Raw genomic sequence first — 25,696 nt, 5'->3', positions numbered from 1 at the left:
GGCAAGTGTTGCTCTTCACCCTGGAGCTGCAGCAGGGACTTCTGGTAACTTGTGACGGCAACTGTTCCTCTTCACCCTGGAGCTACAGCAGGGACTTCTGGTAACTTGTGATGGCAAGTGTTGCACTTCACCCTGGAGCTGCAGCAGGGACATCTGGTAACATGTGATGGCAAGTATTCCTCTTCACCCTGGAGCGTCAGTAGGGACTTCTGGTTACTTGTCATCACAAGTGTTCCTCTTCACCCTGGAGCAGCAGCAGGGACTTCTGGCAACTGGTGATGGCAACTGTTGTTCTTCACCCTAGAGCAGCAGGAGGGACTTCTGGTTACTTTTGGAGGCAAGTACTTTTCTTTACACTGGACCCGCAGCTATGATGTCCATTTATTGGTGATAGTAAGTGTTCTTCTTCAAACGGGAGCTGCAGCTTGGACCTCTGCTTGGTTGTGATGGCAAAGGCCTCTCTCCACCCCTAAGCTGCAGTTGGGACGTCTCAGTAGTTGTGATGGCAAAGGCCTCATTCTTTCCTAGAGCAGCAAATGAGACCTATGCTAGGTTGTGATAGCAAAGACCTCTGTCCAACCCAGAGCTGCAACTGAGACCTCTGATTTGTTGTGATATCAAAGGTCTCTCTCCACCCCTAACCTGCAGCTATTTCTTCTGCATTTTTCTTAGGGAAATTGGTCTTCTTCACCCAGTAACTTCAGGAAAGATTTCTGGCAACATTTCATGGCACGTGGTCCTCTTCACCTTGGAGCAGCAGCAGGGACTTTAGTCAACTTGTAATGGAAACTGTTATTCTTCACCCTGGAGCTGCAGCAGGGACTTCTGGGTACTTGTGGTCACAAGTGTTCCTCTTCACCCTGGAGCAGCAGCAGGGACTTCTGGATACTTTTGATGACAAGTGTTCCTCTTCACCCTGGAGCTGCAGCAGGGACTTCTGGTAACTTGTGATGGCAAGTGTTGCCCTTCACCCTGGAGCTGCAGCAGGGACATCAGGCAACGTGTAATGGCAACTGTTGTTCTTCACCCTGGAGCAGCAGCAGGGACTTCTGGTAAGTTGTGATAGCAAGTGTTACTCTTCACCCTGGAGCAGCAGCAGGGACTTCTGGGTACTTGTGGTCACAGATGTTCCTCTTCACCCTGGAACTACAGCAGGGACTTCTTGTAACGTGTGATGGCAAGTATTCCTCTTCACCCTGGAGCGTCAGTAGGGACTTCTGGTTACTTGTCATCACAAGTGTTCCTCTTCACCCTGGAGCAGCAGCAGGGACTTCTGGCAACTGGTGATGGCAACTGTTGTTCTTCACCCTGGAGCAGGAGCAGGGAATTCTGGGTTCTTGTGGTGGCAAGTTCTTTTTGTCACACTGGACATGGAGCTGGGATGTCGAGTTATTGGTGATAGGAAGTGTTCTTCTTCAAATGGGAGTTGCTGCTTGGACCTCTCCTTAGTGTGATGGCAAAGGCCTCTCTCCATCTTGGAACTGCAGCTAAGACCTCTGCTTTCTTCTGATGGCAAAGGCCTCTCTCCTCCCTGGAGCTGTAGCTGAGACGTCTTTTGTTTTAATAGCAAAGGCCTCTCTCCAACCCCTAATCTGCAGCTGCGTCCTCTGCAATTTTCTTGGGGTAATTCGTCTTCTTCACCAAGTAGCTACAGGAAAGATATCTGGTAACTTTTGATTTCAAATGGTCCTATTCACCCTAGAGCTACAGCAGGGATTTCTGGTTACTTGTGGTCACAAATGTTCCTCTTCACCCTGGAGCAGCAACAGGGACTTCTGGTAACTTGTGATCACAAGTGTTCCTCTTCACCCTGGAGCTACAGCAGGGACTTTTGGTAACTTGTGATGGCAAGTGTTCCTCTTCACCTTGGAGCAGCAGCAGGGACTTCAGGCAACTTGTAATGGCAACTGTTGTTCTTCACCCTGGAGCAGCAGCAGGGACTTCTGTTTACTTGTGGTCACAAGTGTTCCTCTTCAACCTGGAGCTACAGCAGGGACTTCTGGCAACCTGTGATGGCAAAGGTTGCTCTTCACCCTGGAGCTGCAGCAGGGACTTCTAGTAACTTGTAATGGCAAGTATTCCTCTTCACCCTGTAGCGTCAGCTGGGACTTCTGGCAACTTATGATGGCAAATGTTGTTTTTCACCCTGGAGCAGCAGGAGGGACTTCTCATTACTTGTGGAGGCAAGTTCTTTTCTTCACACTGGACCTGCAGCTGGGACATCTACTTATTGGTGATAGGAAGTGTTCTTCTTCAAACGGGAGGTGCAGCTTGGACTTCTGCTTAGTTGTGATGGCAAAGGCCTCTCTCCATCTTGGAGCTGCAGCTGAGACAGCTTCTTGGTTGTGATGGCAAAGGTGTCTCTACTTCCTAGAACTGCAGCTGAGACCTGTGCTTAGTTGTGATGGCAAAGGCCTCTCTCCACCCCTAAGCTGCAGTTGAGACGTCTGCGTAGTTGTGATGGCAAAGGCCTCGTTCTATCCTGAAATGGTAAATGAGACCTCTGCTAGGTTGCGATAGCAAAGACCTCTGTCCAACCCAGAGCTGCAACTGAGACCTCTGATTTGTTATGATATCAAAGCCTTCTCTCTCCACCCCTAAGCTACAGCTGTATCTTCTGCATTTTTCTTAGGGAATTTGGTCTTCTTCACCCACTAGCTTCAGGAAAGATTTCTAGTAACCTTTCATGGCACGTGGTCCTCTTCACCTTGGAGCAGCAGCAGGGACTTCAGGCAACTTGTAATGGAAACTGTTGTTCTTCACGCTGAAGCAGCAGGAGGGACTTCTGGTAACTTGTGATCACAAGTGTTCCTCTTCACCCTGGACCTACAGCTGTGACTTCTGGTACCTTGTGATGGCAAGTGTTCCTCTTCACCTGGGAGCAGCAGCAGGTACTTCAGGCAACTTGTAATGGCAACTGTTGTTCTTCACCCTGGAGCAGCAGCAGGGATTTCTGGGTACTTGTGGTCACAAGTCATCCTCTTCGCCTTGGAGCAGCAGCAGGGACTTCTGGTAACTTGTGATCACAAGTGTTCCTCTTCACCCTGGAGCTACATCAGGGACTTCTGGTAACTTGTGATGGCAAGTGTTCCTCCTCACCTTGGAGCAGCAGCAGGGACTTCAGGCAATTTGTAATGGTAACTGTTGTTCTTCACCCTGGAGCAGCAGCAGGGACTTCTGGTTACTTGTGATGACAACTGTTGTTCTTCACCCTGGAGTAGCAGCAGGGACTTCTGCTTACATGTTATGTTAACTGTTGTTCTTCACCCTGGAGCAGTACCAGGGACTTCTGGTTACTTGTGGTGGCAAGATCTTTTTGTCACACTGGACATGCAACTGGGACGTATAGTTATGGGGAATATGAAGTGTTTTTCTTCAAACGGGAGGTGCAGCTTGGACTTCTGCTTAGTTGTGATAGCAAAGGCCTACATCCATCCTTAAGCTGCAGCTGGGACATCTATGTAGTTGTGATGGAAAACGCCTCTCTCCATCTTGGAGCTGCAGCTGAGATCTCTGCTTTGTTTTGATAGAAAAGGCCTCTCTCCACCCTTAATCTGCAGCTGCGTCCTCTGCATTTTTCTTGGGGTAATTGGTCTTCTTCACCCAGTAGCTACAGGAAAGATTTCTGGTAACCTTTGATGGCAAGTGTTGCTCTTCACCCTGGAGCTGCAGCAGGGACATCTGGTAACTTGTGATGGCAAGTATCCCTCTTCAACCTAGAGCGTCAGCAGGGACTTCTGGTTACTTGTCGTCACAAGTGTTCCTCTTCACCCTGGAGCAGTAGCAGGGGCTTCTGGCAAATTGTGATGGCAACAGTTGTTCTTCACTCTGGAGCAGCAGGAGGGACTTCTCGATACTTGTGGAGGCAAGTTCTTTTCTTTACACTGGACCTGCAGCTGTGATGTCCAGTTATTGGTGATAGGAAGGGTTCTTCTTCAAACAGGGGCTGCAGCTTGGACCTCTGCTTTGTTGTGATGGCAAAGGCCTCTCTCCACCCCTAAGCTGCAGCTGCGTCTTCTGCATTTTTGTTAGGGAATTTGGTCGTCTTCACCTAGTAGCTTCCGGTAAGATTTCTAGTAACATTTCATGGCAGGTGGTCTTCTTCACCTTGGAGCAGCAGCAGGGACTTCAGGGAACTTGTAATGGAAACTGTTGTTCTTCACCCTGGAGGTACAGCAGGGACTTCTGGGTACTTATGGTCACAAGTGTTCGTCTTTACCCTGGACCTGCAGCAGGAACTTCTGGTAACATGTGATGACAAGTATTCCTCTTCACCCTAGAGCGTCAGCAGGGAATTCTGGTTACTTGTGGTCACAAGTGTTCCTCTTCACCCTGCAGCAGCAGCAGGGACTTCTGGGTACTTGTGGTCACAAGTGTTCCTCTTCACCCTGCAGCAGCAGCAGGGACTTCTGGGTACTTTTGCTCACAAGTGTTCCTCTTCACCCTGGAGCTACAGCAGGGACTTCTGATTACTTGTGATGACAAATGTTCGTCTTCACCCTGGAGCTGCAGCAGGGACTTCTGGTAACTTTTGATGGCAACAGTTGTTCTTCACCCTGGAGCAGCAGGAGGGACTTCTCGATACTTGTGGAGGCAAGTTCTTTTCTTTACACTGGACCTGCAGCTGTGATGTCCAGTTATTGGTGATAGGAAGGGTTCTTCTTCAAACAGGAGCTGCAGCTTGGACCTCTGCTTGGTTGTGATGGCAAAGGCCTCTCTCCACCCCTAAGCTGCAGCTGCGTCTTCTGCATTTTTCTTAGGGAATTTGGTCATATTCACCTAGTAGCTTCCGGTAAGATTTCTAGTAACATTTCATGGCAGGTGGTCTTCTTCACCTTGGAGCAGCAGCAGGGACTTCAGGGAACTTGTAATGGAAACTGTTGTTCTTCACCCTGGAGCAGCAGCAGGGACTTCTGGGTACTTATGGTCACAAGTGTTCGTCTTTACCCTGGACCTGCAGCAGGAACTTCTGGTAACATGTGATGACAAGTATTCCTCTTCACCCTAGAGCATCAGCAGGGAATTCTGGTTACTTGTGGTCACAAGTGTTCCTCTTCACCCTGCAGCAGCAGCAGGGACTTCTGCGTACTTTTGCTCACAAGTGTTCCTCTTCACCCTGGAGCTACAGCAGGGACTTCTGATTACTTGTGATGACAAATGTTCGTCTTCACCCTGGAGCTGCAGCAGGGACTTCTGGTAACTTTTGATGGCAAGTGTTCCTCTTCACCTGGGAGCTGCAGGAGGGACTTTTGGTTACTTGTGATCACATGTGTTCCTCTTCACCCTGGAGCAACAGCAGGGACTTCTGGCAACTTGTGATGGTAACTGTTGTTCTTAACCATGGAGTAGCAACAGGGATTTCTGGGTACTTGTGGTCACAAGTGTTCCTCTTCACCCTGAAGCAGCAGCAGGGACTTCAGGTTACATGTTATGTTAACTATTGTTCTTCACCCTGGAGTAGCACCAGGGATTTCTGGCAACTTGTGATGGCAAATATTGTTTTTCACCCTGGAGCAGCAGGAGGGACTTTTGGTTACTTGTGGAGGCAAGTTCTTTTCTTCACACTGGACCTGCAGCTGGGACATTTAGTTATTGGTGATAGGAAGTATTCTTCAAATGGGAGGTGCAGCTTGGACCTCTGCTTAGTTGTGATGGCAAAGGCCTCGTTCTATCCTGGAGCGGTAAATGAGACCTCTGCTACGTTGTGATAGCAAAGACCTCTGTCCAACCCAGAGGTGCAACTGCGACCTCTGATTTGTTGTGCTATCAAAGGCCTCTCTCGACCCGTAAGCTGCAGCTGTGTCTTCTGCATTTTTCTTAGGGAATTTAGTCTTCATCACCTAGTAGATTTAGAAAAGATTTCAGGGCACATGGTCCTCTTCACCTTGGAACAGCAGCAGGGACTTTAGTCAACTTGTAATGGAAACTGTTATTCTTCACCCTAGAGCAGCAGCAGGGACTTCTGGGTACTTGTGATGACAAGTGTTCCTCATCACCTTGGAGCTACCACCGGGACTTCTGCTAACTTCTGATAGCAAGAGTTCCTCTTCACGTTGGAAAAGCTACAAGGACTTCAGGCAACTTGTAATGGCAACTATTGTTCGTCACCCTGGAGCAGCAGCAGGGACTTCTGGGTACTTGTGATTACAGCTGTTCGACTTCACCCTGGAGCTGCAGCAGGGACTTCTGGTTACTTGTGATGATAAGTGTTCGTCTTCACCCTCGAGCAGCAGCAGGGACTTCTGGCAACTTGTGATGGCAACTGTTGTTCTTCACCATGGAGTAGCAGCATGGACTTCTGGTTATATGTTATGTTAACTGTTGTTCTTCACCCTGGAGCAGCACCAGGGATTTCTGGTTACTTGTGTTGGGAAGTTCTTTTTGTCACACTGGACATGCAGCTGGGACGTCTAGTTATTGGTGATAGGAAGTGTTCTTCTTCAAAGGGGTAACTGCAGCTTCGACCTTTACTTGGTTGGGATGGCAAAGGCCTCTCTCCACCCCTAAGCTGCAGTTGGGACGTCTGCGTAGTTGTGATGGCAAAGGCCTCGTTTTGTCCTGGAGCAGTAAATGAGACCTCTGCTAGGTTGTGATGGCAAAGACCTCAGTCCAACCAAGAGCTGCAACTGAGACCTTTGATTTGTTGTGATATCAAAGGACTCTCTACACCTCTAAGCTCCAGCTGTGTCTTCTGCATTTTTCTTAGGGAATTTGGTCTTCTTCATCCAGTAGCTTCAGGAAAGATTTCTGGTAACATTTCATGGCACGTGGTCCTCTTCACCTTGGAGCAGCAGCAGGGACTTCAGGCAACTTGTATTGGCAACTGTTGTTCTTCACCCTGGAGCAGCAGCAGGGACTTCTGGGTACTTGTGGTCACAAGTGTTCCTCTTCACCCTGGAGCTACAGCAGGGACTTCTGGTTACTTGTGATGACAATTGTTCGTCTTCACCCTGGAGCAGCAGCAGAGACTTTGGGATACTTGTGGTCACAAGTGTTCTTCTTCACCCTGGAGCAGCAACAGGGACTTCTGGGTACTTCTGTTCACAAATGTTCCTCTTCACCCTGGAACTAATGCACGGACTTCTGGTTACTTGTGATCAAAAGTGTTTGTCGTCACCCTGGACCAGCAGCAGGGACTTCTGGCAACATGTGATGGCAACTGTTGTTCTTCACCCTGGAGCAGCAGCAGGGATTTCTCGTTACTTGTGATGGCAAGTGTTCCTCTTCACCCTGGAGCTGCAGCAAGGACTTCTGGTTACTTGTGGTCACAAGTGTTCCTCTTCACCCTGGAGGTGCAGCAGGGACTTCTGGCAACTTGTAATGGCAACTGTTTTTCTTCACCCTGGTGCAGCAGCAGGGACTTCTGCGTACTTGTGGTCACAAGTGTTCCTCTTCACCTTGGAGCGGCAGCAGGGACTTCAGGCAACATGTGATGGCAACAGTTGTTCTTTGCCCTCGAGCAGTAGCAGGAATTAGGGGTATTTATGGTCGCAATTATTCCTCTTCACCCTGGAGCTTAAGAAGGGACTTCTGACAACATGTGATGGCAAGTGTTCCTCTTCACCGTGGAGCTGCAGCAGGGACTTCTGGCAAGTTGTGATGGCAAGTGTTCCTCTTCACCCTGGAGCAGCAGGAGGGACTTCTGGCTACTTGTGTTGACTAGTGTTCCTCTTCACCCTGGAGTGGCAGCAGGGACTTCAGGGTAACTTGTGATGGCAACAGTTGTTCTTTGCCCTTGAGCAGCAGCAGGGATTCTGGGTACTTGTGGTCACAAGTATTCCTCGTCACCCTGGAGATGCAGCAGGGACTTCTGGTTCCTTGTGGTGGCAAGTTCTTTTCGTCAAACTGGACCTACAGGTGGGACGTCCAGTTATTGGAGATAGGAAGTGTTCTTCAAACAGGAGCTACAGCTTGGACCTCTGCTTAGTTGTGATGGGAATGGCCTCCTTCCACCCATAAGCTGCAGCTGGCACATCTATGTAGTTGTGATGGCAAAGGCCTCTCTCAACCCTAAGCTTCAGCTCTGTCCTATGCATTTTTCTTAGGGCAATTGGTCTTCTTCACCCAGTAGTTACAGGAAAGATTTCTGCTAACATTTGATGGCAAGTGGTCCTCTTCAACCTGGAGCAGCAGCAGGGATTTCTGGTTACTTGTGATGACAAGTGTTTCTCTTCACCCTGTAGCGGCTTCAGGGACTTCTGGTTACTTGGGGTCACAAGTGTTCCTCTTCACCCTGGAGCAGCAGCAGGGACTTCTGGTAAGTTGACCTGGCAAGTGTTCCTCTATACGCTGGAGCTGCAGCAGGGACTTCGGGTAAGTTGTGCTGGCAAGTGTTCCTCTTCACCCTAGAGCAGCAGCAGGGACTTCTGGTAAATTGACCTGGCAATTGTTCCTCTATACCCTGGAGCTGCAGCAGGGACTTCTGGTAAGTTGTGCTGGCAAGTGTTCCTTTTCAACCTAGGGCAGCAGCAGGGATTTCTGGTTACTTGTGATGACAAGTGTTTCTCTTCACCCTGTAGCGGCAGCAGGGACTTCTGGTTACTTGGGGTCACAAGTGTTCCTCTTCACCCTGGAGCAGCAGCAGGGACCTCTGGGTACTTGTGGTCACAACTTTTCCTCTTCACCCTGGAGCTACAGCAGGGCCTTCTGGTAACTTTTGATGGCAAGTTGTTCCTCTTCACCTTGGAGCTGCAGGAGGGACTTTTGGTTACTTGTGATCACAAGTGTTCCTCTTCACCCTGGAGGTACAGCAGGGACTTCTGATTACTTGTGATGGCAACTGTTGTTCTTCACCATGGAGTAGCAGCAGGGATTTCTGGGTACTTGTGGTCACAAGTGTTCCTCTTCACCCTGAAGCAGCAGCAGGGACTTCTGGCAACTTGTGATGGCAAATATTGTTTTTCACCCTGGAGCAGCAGGAGGGACTTCTTGTTACTTGTGGAGGCAAGTTCTTTTCTTCACACTGGACCTGCAGCTGGGACATTTAGTTATTGGTGATAGGAAGTGTTCTTCAAACAGGAGGTGCAGCTTGGACCTCTGCTTAGTTGTGATGGCAAAGACCTCTCTCCACCCCTAAGCTGGAGTTGGGAAGTCTGCGTAGTTGTGATGGCAAAGGCCTCGTTCTATCCTGGAGCGGTAAATGAGACCTCTGCTAGGTTGTGATAGCAAAGACCTCTGTCCAACCCAGAGGTGCAACTGCGACCTCTGATTTGTTGTGCTATCAAAGGCCTCTCTCCACCCGTAAGCTGCAGATGTGTCTTCTGCATTTTTCTTAGGGAATTTAATCTTCATCACCCAGTAGTTTCAGAAAAGATTTCAGGGCACGTGGTCCTCTTCACCTTGGAGCAGCAGCCGGGACTTCTGGTAACTTGTGATGGCAAGAGTTCCTCTTCACCTTGGAAAAGCTGCAGGGACTTCAGGCAACTTTTAATGGCAACTATTGTTCGTCACCCTGGAGCAGCAGCAGGGACTTCTGGGTACTTGTGATGACAACTGTTCGTCTTCACCCTGGAGCTGCAGCAGGGAACTCTGGTTACTTGTGATGACAAGTGTTTGTCTTCACCCTCGAGCAGCAGCAGGGACTTCGGCAAGTTGTGATGGCAACTGTTGTTCTTCACCCTGGAGCAGCACCAGGGATTTCTGGTTACTTGTGTTGGCAAGTTCTTTTTCTCACACTGGACATGCAGCTGGGACGTCTAGTTATTGGTGATAGGAAGTGTTCTTCTTCAAAGGGGAGCTGCAGCTTGGACCTTTACTTGGTTGGGATGGCAAAGGCCTCTCTCCACCCCTAAGCTGCAGTTGGGACGTCTGCGTAGTTGTGATGGCAAAGGCCTCGTTCTATCCTGGAGCAGTAAATGAGACCTCTGCTAGGTTGTGATAGCAAAGACCTCAGTCCAACCCAGAGCTGCAACTGAGACCTTTGATTTGTTGTGATATCAAAGGCCTCTCTCCACCCCTAAGCTGCAGCTGTGTCTTCTGCATTTTTCTTAGGGAATTTGGTCTTCTTCACCCAGTAGCTTCAGGAAAGATTTCTGGTAACATTTCATGGCACGTGGTCCTCTTCCCCCTGGAGCCGCAGCAGGGACTTCTGGTTACTTGTGATGACAATTGTTCGTCTTCACCCTGGAGCAGCAGCAGGGACTTCTGGGTACTTCTGTTCACAAGTGTTCCTCTTCACCCTGGAACTACAGCAGGGACTTCTGGTTACTTGTGATCAAAAGTGTTCGTCGTCAACCTGGACCAACAGCAGGGACTTCTGGCAACATGTGATGGCAACTGTTGTTCTTCACCCTGGAGCAGCAGCAGGGATTTCTCGTTACTTGTGATGGCAAGTGTTCCTCTTCACCCTGGAGCTGCAGCAGGGACTTTTGGTTACTTGTGGTCAGAAATGTTCTTCTTCACCCTAGAGCTGCAGCAGGGACTTTTGGTTACTTGTGGTCAGAAGTGTTCCTCTTCACCCTGGAGCGGCAGCAGGGACTTCAGGCAACATCTGATGGCAACAGTTGTTCTTCGCCCTCGAGCAGCAGCAGGAATTAGGGGTACTTATGTTCGCAATTATTCCTCTTCACCCTGGAGCTTAAGAAGGGACTTCTGACAACATGTGATGGCAAGTGTTCCTCTTCACCCTGGAGCTGCAACAGGGACTTATAATAACTTGTGATGGGAAGTGTTCCTCTTCACCCTGGAGATGCAGAAGGGACTTCTGGCAAGTTGTGATGGCAAGTGTTCCTCTTCACCCTGGAGCGGCAGTAGGGACTTCTGTTAAGTTGTGCTGGCAAGTGTTCCTCTTCAACCTGGAGCAGCAGCAGGGATTGCTGGTTACTTGTGATGAAAAGTGTTTCTCTTCACCCTGGAGCAGCAGCAGGGATTTCTGGCTACTTGTGTTGACTAGTGTTCCTCTTCACCCTGGAGCGGCAGCAGGGACTTCAGGGTAACTTGTGATGGCAACAGTTGTTCTTCACCCTTGAGCAGCAGCAGGGATTCTGGGTACTTGTGGTGGCAAATTCTTTTCGTCACACTGGACCTACAGGTGGGACGTCCAGTTATTGGAGATAGGAAGTGTTCCTCAAACGGGAGCTACAGCTTGGACCTCCGCTTAGTTGTGATGGGAATGGCCTACTTCCACCCATAAGCTGCAGCTGGCACTTCTATGTAGTTGTGATGGCAAAGGCCTCTCTCAACCCTAAGCTGCAGCTGTGTCCTATGCATTTTTTTTAGGGCAATTGGTCTTCTTCACCCAGTAGTTACAGGAACGATTTCTGCTAACATTCCATGGCAAGTGGTCCTCTTCACCCTGGAGCTCCAGCAGGGACTTCTGCTTACTTGTGATGACAAGTTTTTCTCTTCACCCAGCAGCGGCAGTAGGGACTTCTGGTTACTTGGGGTCACAAGTGTTCCTCTTCACCCTGGAGCAGCAGCAGGGACTTCTGGTAAGTTGTGCTGGCAAGTATTCCTCTTCACCCTGGAGCAGCAGCAGGGACTTCTGGTAAGTTGTGTTGGCAAGTGTTCCTTTTCAGCCTAGGGCAGCAGCAGGGATTTCTGGTTACTTGTGATGACAAGTGTTTCTCTTCACCCTGTAGCGGCAGCAGGGACTTCTGGTTACTTGGGGTCATAAGTGTTCCTTGTCACCCCAGAGCAGCAGCAGGCACTTCTGGGTACTTGTGGTCACACGTGGTCTTCTTCACCCTGGAGCTACAGCAAGGAGCTACAACTTTCTGGTAAGTTGTGCTGGCAAGTGTTCCTCTTCACCCTGGAGCTGTAGCAGGGACTTCTGGTAAGTTGTGCTGGCAACTGTTCCTCTTCACCCTGGAGCTGTAGTAGGGACTTCTGGTTACTAGTGGTGGCAAGTTCTTTTTGTCACAATGGACCTGCAGCTGGGACATCAAGTTATTGGTGATAGGAAGTGTTCTTCTTCAAACGGTTGCTGCAGCTTGGACCTCTGTTTAGTTGTGATGGCCAAGGGGTCTCTCCACTTCTAAGCTACACTTGGGCCATCTGCGTAGTTCTGATGGCAAAGGGCTCATTCTCTCCTGGAGCGATAAATGAGACCTCTACTTTGTTTTGATAGCAAAGACCTCTCTCCACCCCTAAGCTGCAGCTGCGTCCTCTGCATTTTTCTTAGGGAAATTGGTCTTCTTCACCCAGTAGCTACAGGAAAGATTTCTGGTAACTTTTGATGGCAAGTGGTCCTGTTCACCCTGTAGCTGCAGCAGGGACTTCTGGTAACTTGTGATGGCAAGTGGTCCTCTTCACCCTGGAGCTGCTGCAGGGACTTCTGGTAACTTGTGATGGCAAGTGTTCCTCTTCACCCTGGAGCTGTAGCAGGGACTTCTGGTAACTTGTGATGGCAAGTGTTCATCTTCACCCTGGAGCAGCAGCAGGGACTTCTTATAACTTGTGATGGCAACTGTTGTTCTTCACCCTGGAGCAGCATCAAGGACTTCTGTTAACTTGTGATGGCAAGTGTTACTCTTCACCCTGGAGCAGCATCAAGGACTTCTGTTAACTTGTGATGGCAAGTGTTACTCTTCACCCTGGAGCTGCAGCAGGGACTTCTGTTAACTTGTGATGGCAAGTCTTCCTCTTCACTGTGGAGCAGCAGCAGGGACTTCTGGTTACTTGTGGTGGAAAGTTCTTTTCGTCACACTGGACCTGCAACTGTGACTTACAGTTGTTGGTGATAGGAAGTGTTATTCTTCAAATGGGCGCTGCAGCTTAGACCTCTGCTTAGTTGTGATGGCAAAGGCCTCCCTCCACCCATAAGCTGCAGCTGGGACATCTGTGTAGTTGTGATTGCAAAGGCCTCTCTCCATCGTGGAGCTGCAGCTGAGACAGTTTCTTTGTTGTGATGGCAAAGGCCTCTCTACACCCTAAGCTGCAGCTGCATCCTCTGCATTTTTCTTAGGGCAACTGGTCTTCTTCTCCCAGTAGCTGCAGGACAGATTTCTGGTAACTTTTGATGGCAAGTGGTCCTCTTCACCCGGGAGCTGCAGCAGGGACTTCTGGTAACTTGTGATGGCAAATGTTCATCTTCACTCTGGATAAGCAGCAGGGACTTCTTGTAACTTGTGATGGCAAGTGTTCCTCTTCACCCTGGAACTGCAGAAGGGACTTCTGGTAAGTTGTGCTGGCAAGTATTCCTCTTCACCCTGGAGCAGCAGCAGGGACTTCTGGTAAGTTATGCTGGCAAGTGTTCCTCTTCACCCTGGAGCAGCAGCAGGGACTTCTGGTAAGTTGACCTGGCAAGTGTTCCTCTATACCCTGGAGCTGCAGCAGGGACTTCTGGTAAGTTGTGCTGGCAAGTGTTCCCTTTCACCCTGGAGCAGCAGCAGGGACTTCTGGTTACTTGGCGTCATAAGTGTTCCTCGTCACCCTAGAACAGCAGCAGGGACTTCTGGGTACTTGTGGTCACACGTGGTCTTCTTCACCCTGGAGCTACAGCAAGGATTTCTGGTAAGTTGTGCTGACAAGTGTTCCTCTTCACCCTGGAGCAGCAGCAGGGACTTCTGGTTACTTGTGGTGGCAAGTTCTTTTCATCACACTGGACCTGCCGCTGGGACTTCCAGTTATTGGTGATACGAAGTGTTCTTCTTCAAACGGGAGTTGCAGCTTGCACATCTGCTTAGTTGTGATGGTAAAGGCCTCTCTCCATCCCTAAGCTGCAGCTGAGTCCTCTGCATTTTTCTTAGGGCAATTGGTCTTCTTCACCCAGTAGCTGCAGGAAAGATTTCTGGTAACTTTTGATGGCAAGTGATCCTCTTCACCCTGCAGCTGCTGCCGGGACTTCTGGTAACTTGTGATGGCAAGTGTTCATCTTCACTCTGGATAAGCAGCAGGGACTTCTTGTAACTTGTGATGGCAACTGTTGTTCTTCACCCTGGAGCAGCATCAAGGACTTCTGGTAACTTGTGATGGCAAGTGTTCCTCTTCACCCTGGAACTGCAGGAGGGACTTCTGGTAACTTTTGATGGCAAGTGGTCCTGTTCACCCTGTAGCTGCAGCAGGGACTTCTGGTAACTTGTGATGGCAAGTGGTCCTCTTCACCAAGGAGCTGCAGCAGGGACTTCTGGTAACTTTTGATGGCAAGTGGTCCTGTTCACCCTGGAGCCGCAGCAGGGACTTCTGTTAACTTGTGTTGGCAAGTGTTCGTCTTCACCCTTGGACAACAGCAGTGACTTCTGGTTACTTGTGATGACAAGTGTTCCTCTTCACCCTGGAGCAGCAGCAGGGACTTCTGGTTACTTGTGTTAGCAAGTTCTTTTCATCACACTGGACCTTGCCCTGGGACTTCCAGTTATTGGTGATAGGAAGTGTTCCTCTTCAAACGGGAGTTGCAGCTTGCACATCTGCTTAGTTGTGATGGCAAAGGCCTCTCTGCATCCCTAAGCTGCAGCTGCGTCCTCTGCATTTTTCTTAGGGCAATTGGTCTTCTTCAACCAGTAGCTGCAGGAAAGATTTCTGCTAACTTGTGATGGCAAGTGTTCCTCTTCATTGTGGAGCAGAAGCAGGGACTTCTGGTAACTTGTGATGGCAAGTGTTCATCTTCACCCTAGAGCAGCAGCAGGGACTTCTTGTAACTTGTGATGGCAACTGCTGTTCTTCACCCTGGAGCAGCATCAAGGACTTCTGGTAACTTGTGATGGCAAGTGTTGCTCTTCACCCTGGAGCTGCAGCAGGGACTTCTGGTTACTTGTGGTGGCCAGTTTTCCGCTTCACTGTGGAGCAGCAGCAGGGACTTTTGGTAACTTGTGATGGCAATTTCTTTTCGTCACACTGGACCTGCAGCTGGGATTTCCCGTTATTTGTTATGGCAAGTTTTCTTCTTCCAACGGGAGCTGCAGCTTAGAACTCTGCTAGGTTGTGATGGCAAAGGCCTCTCTCCATCCTGGATCTGCAGCTGGTACCTCTGCTTGGTTGTGATGGCAAAGGCCTCTCTGTATCCTGGAGCTGTAACTGAGACCTCTACATGGGTTTGATGGCAAAGGCCTCTCTCTACCCTGGAGCTTCAGCTGCGTTCTTTCCATTTTTGTGATGGCAATTGGTCTTCACCCAGTAGCTGCAGCTGGGCCTTCTGGTTACTTGTGATGGCAAGTCTTCCTCTTCTCCCTGGAGCTGCAGCAGGTACTTCTAGTAACTTGTAATGGCAATTGTTCTTCTTCACCCTGGAGTAGCAGCAGGGACTTCTGGTTTCTTGTGATGATGGGAAGTGTTCTTCAAATGCAAACTGCAGCTGGGACCTCTGCTTGGTTGTGATGACAAAGGCCTCTCTCCACCCCAGAGCTGCAGCTGGGACCTCTGCTTCATTTTGATGGCAAGTTCTCCTCTTCCCCCTGGAGCAGCAGCAGGGACTTCTGGCTACTTGTGATGGCAAGTTCTTTTCTTCACCCTGGACCCGCAGCTGGGAATTCTGGTGACTTGTGATGCAAAGTGTTTTTCTTCTAACTGGAGCTGCAACTGGGACCTCTGGTTTGTTGTGATGCCAAAGCCCTCTCTCCGTCCCATGGCTGCAGCTGGGACCACTACTTGCTTGTGATGGCAAGTGCTCCTCTTCACCCTGGAGCTTGTTACAGGGAATTCTAGTTACTTGTGATGGCAAGTGCTCCTCTTCACCCTGGAGCAGCATCAGGGACTTCTGGTAACTTGTGGTGGCAACTGTTGTTCTTCACCCTGGAGCAGCAGCAGGGACTTCTGATTAATTGTGATGACAAGTGCTCTTCCTCACCCTGGACCCACAGCTGGGACTTCTGGTTACTTGTGATGGGAAAGTGGTCTTCTTCAAACTGGAACTGCAGCCGATACCTCTGCTTTGTTGTAATGGGAAAGGCCTCTATGCACCCCTGAGATGCAGCTGGGACTATTGCTTTTTTTGTTATAGCAAGGTCTCTTCACCTAGTAGCTGCAGGGGGGACTTCCTCTTCCTTGTCATCATGCTGGCAGGTGCTCCTCTTCACCCTGGAGCAGTAGCAGGGAATGTGTTTACTTGTGATAACAAGTGATCGTCTTCACTCTGGAGCTCCAGGTGTTACCACCAGTTTTTTGTGATGGCATTGGCCTCTCTCCCCCTTTGTGTGAAACTGGTAATGTCTACCGTGCCCACACAGAGCTGCCCCTAATCACCTTTTTAGCAGTTGTCTAATACTTGGTTTCTTGGCAGTGAAAACTTTAAGAAATGTGACAACTATTCCTGCAGCTATCACTGTGCCTCCCGTCCTCCAAGATCCATAGTAAGTGCCCTTCCCTTTGCCTTCTGAGCCAGTGACCCAAACTTCTCCTCACCTCAAACATTTTTTTCAGCTGGACAAACTTTTTCTTTGTATGGCACTTCAGAATTTGATTATTTGATATTTTCAAGTTTTTTGGAAAGGCAAGTTGGTAGAGTTCCACTGGAATGTTCTCTCTGTTCCACCATCTTGGGGTTTTTTAGGGGGTGCAAGAACTTCCACTCCTGAAACAAATTAAAACAGTTCCCCAAAAGAGGAGCACTAGGGAAGATTAGGAGGAAGCAGTGATCTACTTCCACAAATTCACCTGAGTATTCTTTATCAATTACACTTGAAGAATATGTCTGAGCTGGCCAGCCATGATCATAATTTAGTAGTGTTTCTTTCAAGAAATTGTTAATATGATTGAACACTGGATGCAATAGCTAGGAATGCTGGGTTCTATTCTTGAGTCTTGCTCTTAGCTTTCTGTCAAAGTTTTCCGAGATGTAAAGGCTTCACTTTAGGGAAAATGGAAACCCAGAACAACTGGATTGAATCTCTGGGGAGTTCATAGACTGGAAAACGAAAGAGAACTTGCCCAAATCCATGAGGCATTCTCAAGTAATTTAGAATTCTAATGGCACTGGCAGTGTTGAGCAGCAGCAGCAATGTCCCTTTGTGACCATGGGCCATGCTTTCTCTGTAGATTTGACTTTGGATTACTTGATTTCAAAATGAGGATTTAGAAAAACAGAAACACAATCCATACATTTATAAATCTCCAAACCAACATAGCCATTCATTTCAAAATTCTAGGTTTGAAATAGATCCTTTTTGAACATGTAGAAAGAGAAACAGTGACCACTAAGAGCTAGCATGTGTGTATTCACTAAGAACAAGTTATATATCAAAGGATTTTGAAGTAAAGTAAAGCTTAAATTGTTCTACTTCACCCTTTTCCTTTTTGACTTGCTTTTTAATTCTGAGCTTAATGAACAAAAACATTAACATTGCCATAAATGAAGAACAAGAGAACGTTGCATATGAACCCATAAATGTTTCACATTTCTGAATATATCCCTCCCAGCCCAAACCTTTCCCTTGTAATGAATATATATATATATATATAAAAAAGGAAGAGCCAAACACCATCTTGATCTGATTATAGATGCAGTATTCCACACTGATATAATCCCTTATTTGTAATTAAGATGGAGGAAGGTATGTTTTCTAAATTTTTCTCTTCACAACCTCTTTGATTTACTTTTCTTGTTTTTCCCCCAGTGGGGGGATCTAGAGTATCTCTCTAAGGCCATAGCCAATAAGACATATAACAGGGGTTCTTGGGGCAACCCTGTAGAAAAGTGACAGATGTGTCTTAGAAAGTTCAGTCACACAGCTTGATAGCTGTTTGAGTGACTGGTGCTGATCACTAGATTAATTGATAGCTCTGTGTCTTGTGCTCCAGGGCTCCAGAGCTCTGTCCTCAGCCCTTCTCTGTTTTTAAAATAGACATTTTTATCCATGCAGGAAGGTCAGAAAGATATATGATCAGTATACCCCCATGGGGGGCATCTCCTAGCTCATATACCCATTGATCATTTGCAGATTTCCTTTCCATGCTCAAGTCTGGCCACTATAAGACCTGTCTTGTTACGGAGGACCAACTAGCCCAGTGGGTAGAGGCCATCTCTCAAGCTACAGCTGAATTTACCGATAAGGATCTCCCGAAAGAAATTGTGCCCCGTGTCAGTCCACCGGCATGCACATTCTGACAAGGGCGAACACCATTTTGACTTCCGCCCAGGGCTACTCCTGTCTGTAGTGCTTCCTAAATTTCCTAGGCACAAAGCTCAGGCCAAGCTGAACACATGACCGACCAGCCTGATGTTGTAGTATGCGGCTTGGAAACCCCCAAATTGGCTTATTCTGCCAGCACAGCAGACCACGGTGAGAATTACTCATATCTCCTTTGGAAATGTTCCCTCCCATGCACCTTACTACCTGGTCCCTGCTTTCCTCCTTTGTCTCAGTTATTGCCCAACCCCTTCCACTTCTCCTTTCTTGCCCAATGATCCCACGGCCCAGTCATGACTGCCCACTGCCATCCTTTCTCTCTTTAGCTCACTACCCAATTCTCTGTACTCATCTTTTGCCTTCACTCCCCAGTGGTCTCCTTTATGGCTTCTCCCCTTTTCTTCTCATGTAGCTCTCTCCTCCCCTCCTCTGCCCTTCCTAGCACTCCCTCTCTCCTCTCTCTCACTTTGCTATTATAAGACTCAACCATGCTGGTCCTCTAATCTCGGGCCTTCTGTACTACCCATAGCCTTATTTGTCTCAAGAGTCCCGCAGCTGGGTAATCTGGGGAGCAAACAAGGCACTAACTTCCCAGGGGGATGGGCTGACTGTGGTGGGGGGAAGATCACTGTGGGTTAATGACAGAGAATGAAGCCTTTTGTTGTGGGCTCCAGCTTGCTTCCCTATCCTCCAATAGACCACCCTCACTCTTGATATTGTTCCTTCTGACTGGGTAGACCCCTCCCTGGGTTCTTCCTCTCTTTTCAGGTCCCGCTCATGCTCAGAAGACTCAGGCAGCCCTGGGAGGGCAACCTGAATCTGCTGCACTCTTCTGCCATGGCATGTCTGTCCTGTCCCATACTTCTTTACTCTCTGTTTGCTCCCATATTTCATAAGGGCCTGCAGTCCCAGCCCCTCAGCTCAGTTGTAAACCTCCAGAAAGGAGGGACCACCAATTTTCTGCTGAGTCACCTGCTAAAATCAAGCTAAAGGCTATGTAAGTAGCAATTGTTGAATGTCTCCTTACCAAAGAAGGATCACTCTGGTCCAGACAGCATGGAGCAGTGACGACGAGGATGAGGACGACGACGAGGACAACAATAATGTCGACAATGATGATGATAATGGCGACCACAGGCCCACGGAGCTACAAAAGGTGTTTTCTGGGACTTATGTTCTCATGCTGGTGTCCATTCCCTGGCTGCAGATCTTGGAGCTCTGAGATCAAACACCACCAAAGGCCAAGGTAAGACACAAATACACACTGGTCAGTCAGCGGCATTATTGGGAACCTTTCATGAGTTGATACCGCGCCAAACACTGGGGATAAAAAGAAGGTTAAAAAACACAGTTCCTAACCCCTCCAGAAGCTGCCAATCTAAAGGGTGGGTGGAACCACATGCACAAAGTGATGTCTGAGCATATTTGTAGATTGAGGTGAAGAACCAAAGAGCAAGGAATCAGGGGTGGTTATGGAGGACCCGATTTTCTTCTGAGTTTTACACCTTTTGAACTTGGTAAGAAGGAAGACCCTTCTTAAACTTTATTTCAATACAACCAGATATACTAGAGGAGTCAGTAAAATAACCCTACCTTCTGTAGATTGAAGAAACCAGGTTTCCATATTTGATGATTTTTCCAGTCTTGGTAAATTCTGTTGTGATAAAAAAAAATACAACGCATTTGTCCAAGTCTGACTGACTTCATAGAAGCTTTTTGTAATGGTCTTCCTTTTTTAGCAATGATTTATTTTACTGATTAATGGTTTATATTTGTTATGGTCGTTCTTTTTTAGCAATGGTTTGTTTTATTGATTTGTGATCTATGACACTGTCATATCCCAATAGCTGGTCTGTGTGCCTTCCCCCCCCCCCCCAAGAAGCCTCCCAATACAAAGGAGAACTGGGACAAAGCAAGTGTGGCAGAAGCTGCCCTTCCATACCTGAAGTCTCCATTTCTGCTTTGAGATGTCCTGGGTTCCATCCTCTGGTGCCGGATCTCCTCCATGTTCTAATGTCCTTTAGTGCTGGCTTTTGTTGACATTATTGTAGTCATCGGGTATGTTCTTCTGTTCAACTTTCTTCACTTCTTCTCAGTTCCAACAAGTCTTCCCATGTTTGGCAATTTACAAGCCATCTTCAGCATTTTCTCATTTCCGGGTTTCCAAGCTAGGAGTCTTCCTTGGCCCTTCACTCAGTTCACTCACTCCTCATATCCAATTACTTTAAATTTCATCAATGTCACCCCCACCACCACCCCTTCCCTCCATGCACACCACAGACACCCTAGTTCAAGCTTTCAACTATCCCATGCTGATTCCTTAAATGTAGAAGGGGTCAGGCAACTATGAGGCAGGGATCTGGATTAGTAAGGACAGGACTAATCTCCGTACAGAAACCCTGGTGGATGCTATTGCCTTTGGGATAAATTGCAAAATTGTCAGGAACACTACAAACTGACTGTATCTTGCTCCTCCCACAGCATTCTCCACTACAACCAAGCTGATTTACTGGACCCTCTCCCTTCCACCTTCATTCTTCTGTACAGTGAAAGTCACCCCATGTCTGGAATCACCTCTAGTAATTGGGACTTTTCCTTCCCTTTAAGGTTCAGGTCAAATGCCTTCTCCTTCAAGAGATCTCTCCCCTGATGATTTCCCCAGTCCTTAGTCCCTGGATTGATTTTGAGTCTAGATTGTCATGGTGAATGTGTACAGGTTATATGCAGCTCCTCAACAGAATCCAGATAACTTGGAGGTAAGGACTATCTCATCTGCTTTTGTATCCCTAGCACGCACTAATGTGCCCTGGATTGTGTTGCTTGGAATTCCTCCTGCTTCTTATTTTGGGGCCATAATTCATACCTCTCCCATTTACCTGCCACAATTTAGACAGCAATTTGTCACCTACCACTAGGCATCCACTTCATTTCTAGTTTTTGTCCTACCAGAAGTGCTATTGGGAATAGAGAGAGTATATATAAGACAAGTATTATATATACAGAGATATACAGAGCTTTTCTTTTTTGTCTTTGACCTTCTTGGGCCATAAGTAGCCGGTGTGTATATTGGCCTCAGTCACCAACATCTCTTCCCTGGTGATACCCCGTACTCCATGTTCCTTCTCCCTCTCTGACCATTTCTTTCTTGTGCTGACTTTCTATTCTCCTTCCATTATAAAACTAGAGATATGCAGCAAGGTTCTCTCCTGGACTTTCCTCTTAAGTCTTCCTCCATTCTCTCCCTCGGGGAACTACTTTGCTCATCTTTTCAGTTTAAGTACTGACACTCACATCCGCATAGCCATCCATGATCTTTCCCCAGAGCTCCTTACGGCCAGCACCACAAATTGAACATCTTCCCTCTTTCCCCAAACCTGTGCTTTCCCATAAGGCTTTGATTTCTGTTCATAGCACTACCACCATCTTCACAGTCACTCGGGTTTGTAAGCTCAGAACCTGAACTCTTACCCATTCCTGATAAGCCCTGCCCCATATCCAATTAATTACCAAGCTCTCAACCTTGAAAAGATCTCTCCCACTTTTCCCTCCAGTGCTGATATAACCACCCTTCTTCAGGTCCTCCTTTCTTTTGGCAGACGCTACTGCAACAATCTCCAAACTGGTTGTCTTCCTTTGAGTTTTCCCCCTAACCAATCCATCTTCCCTACTGTTTCCTTTTTTAAAAATCAAGTTTAGTTCTTTTTCAGTTAAATAAATCTATTTTCTCTCTTCCCCACTTTACTCCTCTCCCACCCTATTTGGGGGGGAAAGAGCAAAATTCTTGCAATAAAGACATAACTGAACAAAACAAAATTTGAGGTATCACCTCTCTGTCATAAAATGGACAGAAGGTTTCATCATAGTTCTACTGGTATCGTAATTCACTGTAATAATCAAATTTCTTAAGACTTTCAAATTTGTCTTTACAAAATTATTATTACTGTATAAATGGTTCTACTGGTTTGCTCACTTCACTCTGCATCAGTTCATACACATCTTCCCTATGTATCCCCTTTGCCATCTCTTCTTGCACAGTAATATTCCACTGTGTTCATATAAGGCACCTTAGATTGTGCAATGGATAGAATGCCAGGACTGGAGTCAAGTAAACCTGAGGTCAAACCCAGCCTCAGACACTAACTGTGTGAGCCTGGGCAAGTCACTTCACCCTGTTTGCCTCAATTTCCTCATCTGTAAAATGAGCTGGAGAAGGAAATGGCCAATCAGTATCTTTGCCAAGAAAACCCCAAACTGGGTCACAGAGAATCCGACATGACAGAAAAATGGCTGAATAACAGCACATTCAAATAGCATTGTTTGTTTACCCATTCTCCAAATCATTCTCACGCCCTTAGTTTCCATTTTGTTGGTTCTGTCACCACAAAGAGAACTGCTATAAATACTTTTTTATACATAAGGTCTTTTCCCTTCATTTCCACCTTGTTTTGCATCCGTGTTCATTAGGGATATTGATCCATAGTTTTCTTTCTGTTTTTACTTTTCTTGGTTTAGGTTAACAACACCATGGACTCTTTTTTCTGAATAATCAAATTTACTTATAAAGTCTAAGGTCCTCTCTCCCTTTTTGGAAGTCATTTATGGCTTGTTTCATTTCTTTTTATGAACTGTTATTTCAGCCCTTTACTTCTTGTTCTGTGAATCTGGGCATTTTCTATTTTGATAACTATTCAAACTTTTTAGAGTTGTGAGGATAAAGTGAGATCACATTTCCAAAGAATTCTGTAAACTTTAAAGTACTATTGAAATTATAATTACTATCATTAATGTTCCCAAGGTTCATACAAGTCTGCCCAAGTTTCTGAATTTTATAGTCATTTTTTTTACATTAAATAATATCGTACTACATTCATATCACATTTTGTTTATCCGTTTCCTAAGAGACAAGGACTAATTTTATTTGGAGAATTTTCTGTTAAGGAAAAAAAATTAGGAATATTTTGGTATATATGGAACCTTTACTCTTAATTTTTGGTGCTATGACCTTTTATATTACTGTCATACATCCATTTCAGGCTTATGACGATTACGTGGTATAAAATGCTAGTCCAATGTGATTTCCCAAGAACTCTTCTATCTACCATATCCATGATATCAATATCTTTGGGTTTATAAAACACTGAACGACTGTATCCTTTACTCCTAAGTCCCATTTCTCTAGTCCTTTTCTTAAACCATATAAACCATTCAAATAGATGATTACTGCTTCATACTATCATCTGAGATTTGATAATGCTAAGCTCCCTTCATTATTATTTTTTCCCACTATTTCCCTTGAAATTAATGAACTTTCATTATGACTTATATGGTCCTATACAGGAACGCCTTGGTAATATATTGCTTGAAAAAAAAACTCAATTTATGAATTAATTTAAATGTCATCACAATTTTTTAAAACATTTTGACACGCTCCAACCATGAGTAATGAATCTCTCTCCAATGTACTTTACTCATAAAACACTCAGCAGTGCTTTATGGCAGAGTTTAGATCACTCTTAACCGTGTCTCAGTCTCTTAAATCCATTTTTTAATGCATCACAGAGGATTTAGTAGAGTTTTTCTGTCCATCTCTTCCTCTTGGATTGTAAGTGATGTAGACAAAAGGTGACAACTTGTAGTTTCATTTTATATCTTACAACTTTACTGGGGCTGTCATTTTGATGAGTGTTTTTTCTGAAACCCCATAATTCTTAAAGTAAACATCATATTATCTGCCAATAGAAGGGATATTCTTCTCCCTTGATGGATTTGTTCTCCCTGAGCTACTTTTCATTGTCAGTGCTATAGGAGCATTTCTAGAAAGGTATTCAAATAATAACAGAGACAGTGAGGAATCTTGTATTATCTTACTGGGAAAGACTATGGTGTTATTCTGTTACAAATAAAAACTAGTTCCTGATTTTACAGATATTAAAAAAACATAATTAATATTCTCACTGGATATCAGAAATAAAAGTATATTTTCCCCGAGGCTTTTTTTCCCCTCCGAACTGAAATGATTATGTGATTTATTAATATGATGTGTTATAAATGCGTAGTTTTTCAAATATATGGCATTTCTGAGCCAACCTTATACTTCTGGTATAAATCTAAATTGATCATAGTGAATAATTTTTAATATATTATACCTGCTTGGTTAACTAAATAATTAGTGATATTGGTGTGTATTTTTCTTTATTAGCTTTATCCCTAATTTAGTTTGTCAGGACCATATTTTTCTCATAGAAGGAATTTGGTAAAGGTGGCATCTTGCTCTATTACTTTGTGAACAGCTTACATAGCAGAATGATTAACTGTTCTTTAAATGTGTGATATAATTCATAATTAAACTAGGAATTTTTCCTTGGATTTCATTTATGATTTACTCAGATTCTCTGAGATAAGATTGTTTATATTTGTTATTTCCTCCATTTTATACTTTTATAAATATTCACCCATTTCATTTTATCTTCAGTTTTGTTGGCATAAAAATAAGAGAATTTCTAATTGTTTTTCCCACTCATGCTCTCTGCTTCTTTCTCTTCCTCTCTCCTTTTTTCTCTGTATTCCACTCACAGAATTTCTCTTTCACCAACATCTCTTTTTCTTTCTTTCTGCCACACTTTGACTCATGCTTTCCCTTTTCCTCACTCTGCCCTTATCTCTTTATTTTATGCTCCCTGTTTTCTTCACTTTTTCTGTCTCTTTTGCTCCCTTCCCTGTCTCCAAAGCTTTGTCTATTTTTCTTTTCTCTCACTCTCCATTTTTCTTTCTCTCTTTCCCTGGCTCTGTCTCCCACTCTTTTTTACTTTGCTTTTCTCTCCCATTCTTTTTTCTCTTATTTTTGCCTCACTGTCCCATTCTTTCTTCTTTCAAGAATACACCTTTTTTCTTTTTCTCATTCTCTCTCACTCCCTTATTGTTTCTCACTTTCATATTTCTTCCAATCTCATTTATTTCTCGCAATTTTTCTCTTTCATTCTTGAAAAAGATGAGAAAGAGAGAAAAATCATTTAGATGGTTAGATTTGTTGATATAATTGGGCAAAATAGCTCCTAATAATTGCTTTAATTTCATCTTCAGTGGTGGTGAATTCACCCTTTTCATTTTTGATACTGGTAATTTGATTTTCTTCTTTTTAAAATTCAAACTAACCAATGTTTTCTCTATTTTGTTGGGTTTTTTTTCCATGAATACATCTCTTAGTTTTATTAGTTAAGTGCTTTTATTGTTTTCAATTTTTACTAATCTTTCCTTTGATTTTCAGGATTTTTAATTTTTTGCTAGTTTTTAGTTGCATATGCATTTCATCCATCTCTTTCTCTATTTTATTGATGTAAGTATTTAGAAACATAAATTTTCCATTTGGTACTATTTTGGCTGTTTCACATAAATTTTGGTACATTGTCTCATTCCAAATATTTTTCTCCTTCCCGTTTATCCTCCCCAGGACAGCAAGCAATGTGATATAATTTATACATGTATAATCATTTTAAACATAGTAGTCATGTTATGAAAGAAAAATCAGAATGAAAGGGGAAAACCATGAGAAAGAAAAAGGAAAAAGATGAAAATAATATGCTTCTATCTACATTCAGTCTCCATAATTCTCTCTGAATTCACAATTGTCTTGGATCAGTGCATTGCTTAGAAGAGCTAAATCAATCATAGTTGATCATCACATAATCTTGTTGCTGTGT

The 25,696-nt window shown here is 45.7% G+C and overlaps 1 long non-coding RNA gene across 8 annotated transcripts in view; it reads right to left on the bottom strand.

Annotated features, from left to right (window-relative positions):
• LOC100920507 overlaps positions 1-24,478 on the bottom strand; it is a 61,577-nt gene extending 37,099 nt beyond the window's left edge. For 4 of the 8 annotated variants that reach the window (XR_004230521.1, XR_004230518.1, XR_004230523.1 and 1 more), the window contains exons 1-4: positions 19,942-24,477; positions 19,593-19,653; positions 19,027-19,217; positions 1,979-16,924 (exon numbers count right to left, since the gene is read on the bottom strand). This is a non-coding gene — a long non-coding RNA (uncharacterized LOC100920507). Of the gene's footprint in view, positions 1-1,978; positions 16,925-19,026; positions 19,218-19,592; positions 19,654-19,941 lie in introns of all 8 variants that reach the window. The other 4 variants (XR_004230524.1, XR_004230525.1, XR_004230519.1 and 1 more) reach the window with 4 other exon arrangements.
• Positions 24,479-25,696: the final 1,218 nt, after the last annotated feature.

The sequence above is a fragment of the Sarcophilus harrisii genome, chromosome X, assembly GCF_902635505.1.
Source record: "Sarcophilus harrisii chromosome X, mSarHar1.11, whole genome shotgun sequence".
Taxonomy (NCBI): domain Eukaryota; kingdom Metazoa; phylum Chordata; class Mammalia; order Dasyuromorphia; family Dasyuridae; genus Sarcophilus; species Sarcophilus harrisii.
The sequence above is the reverse complement of the archived record's forward strand: the minus strand, read 5'-3'. Positions and strand labels throughout refer to the sequence as shown.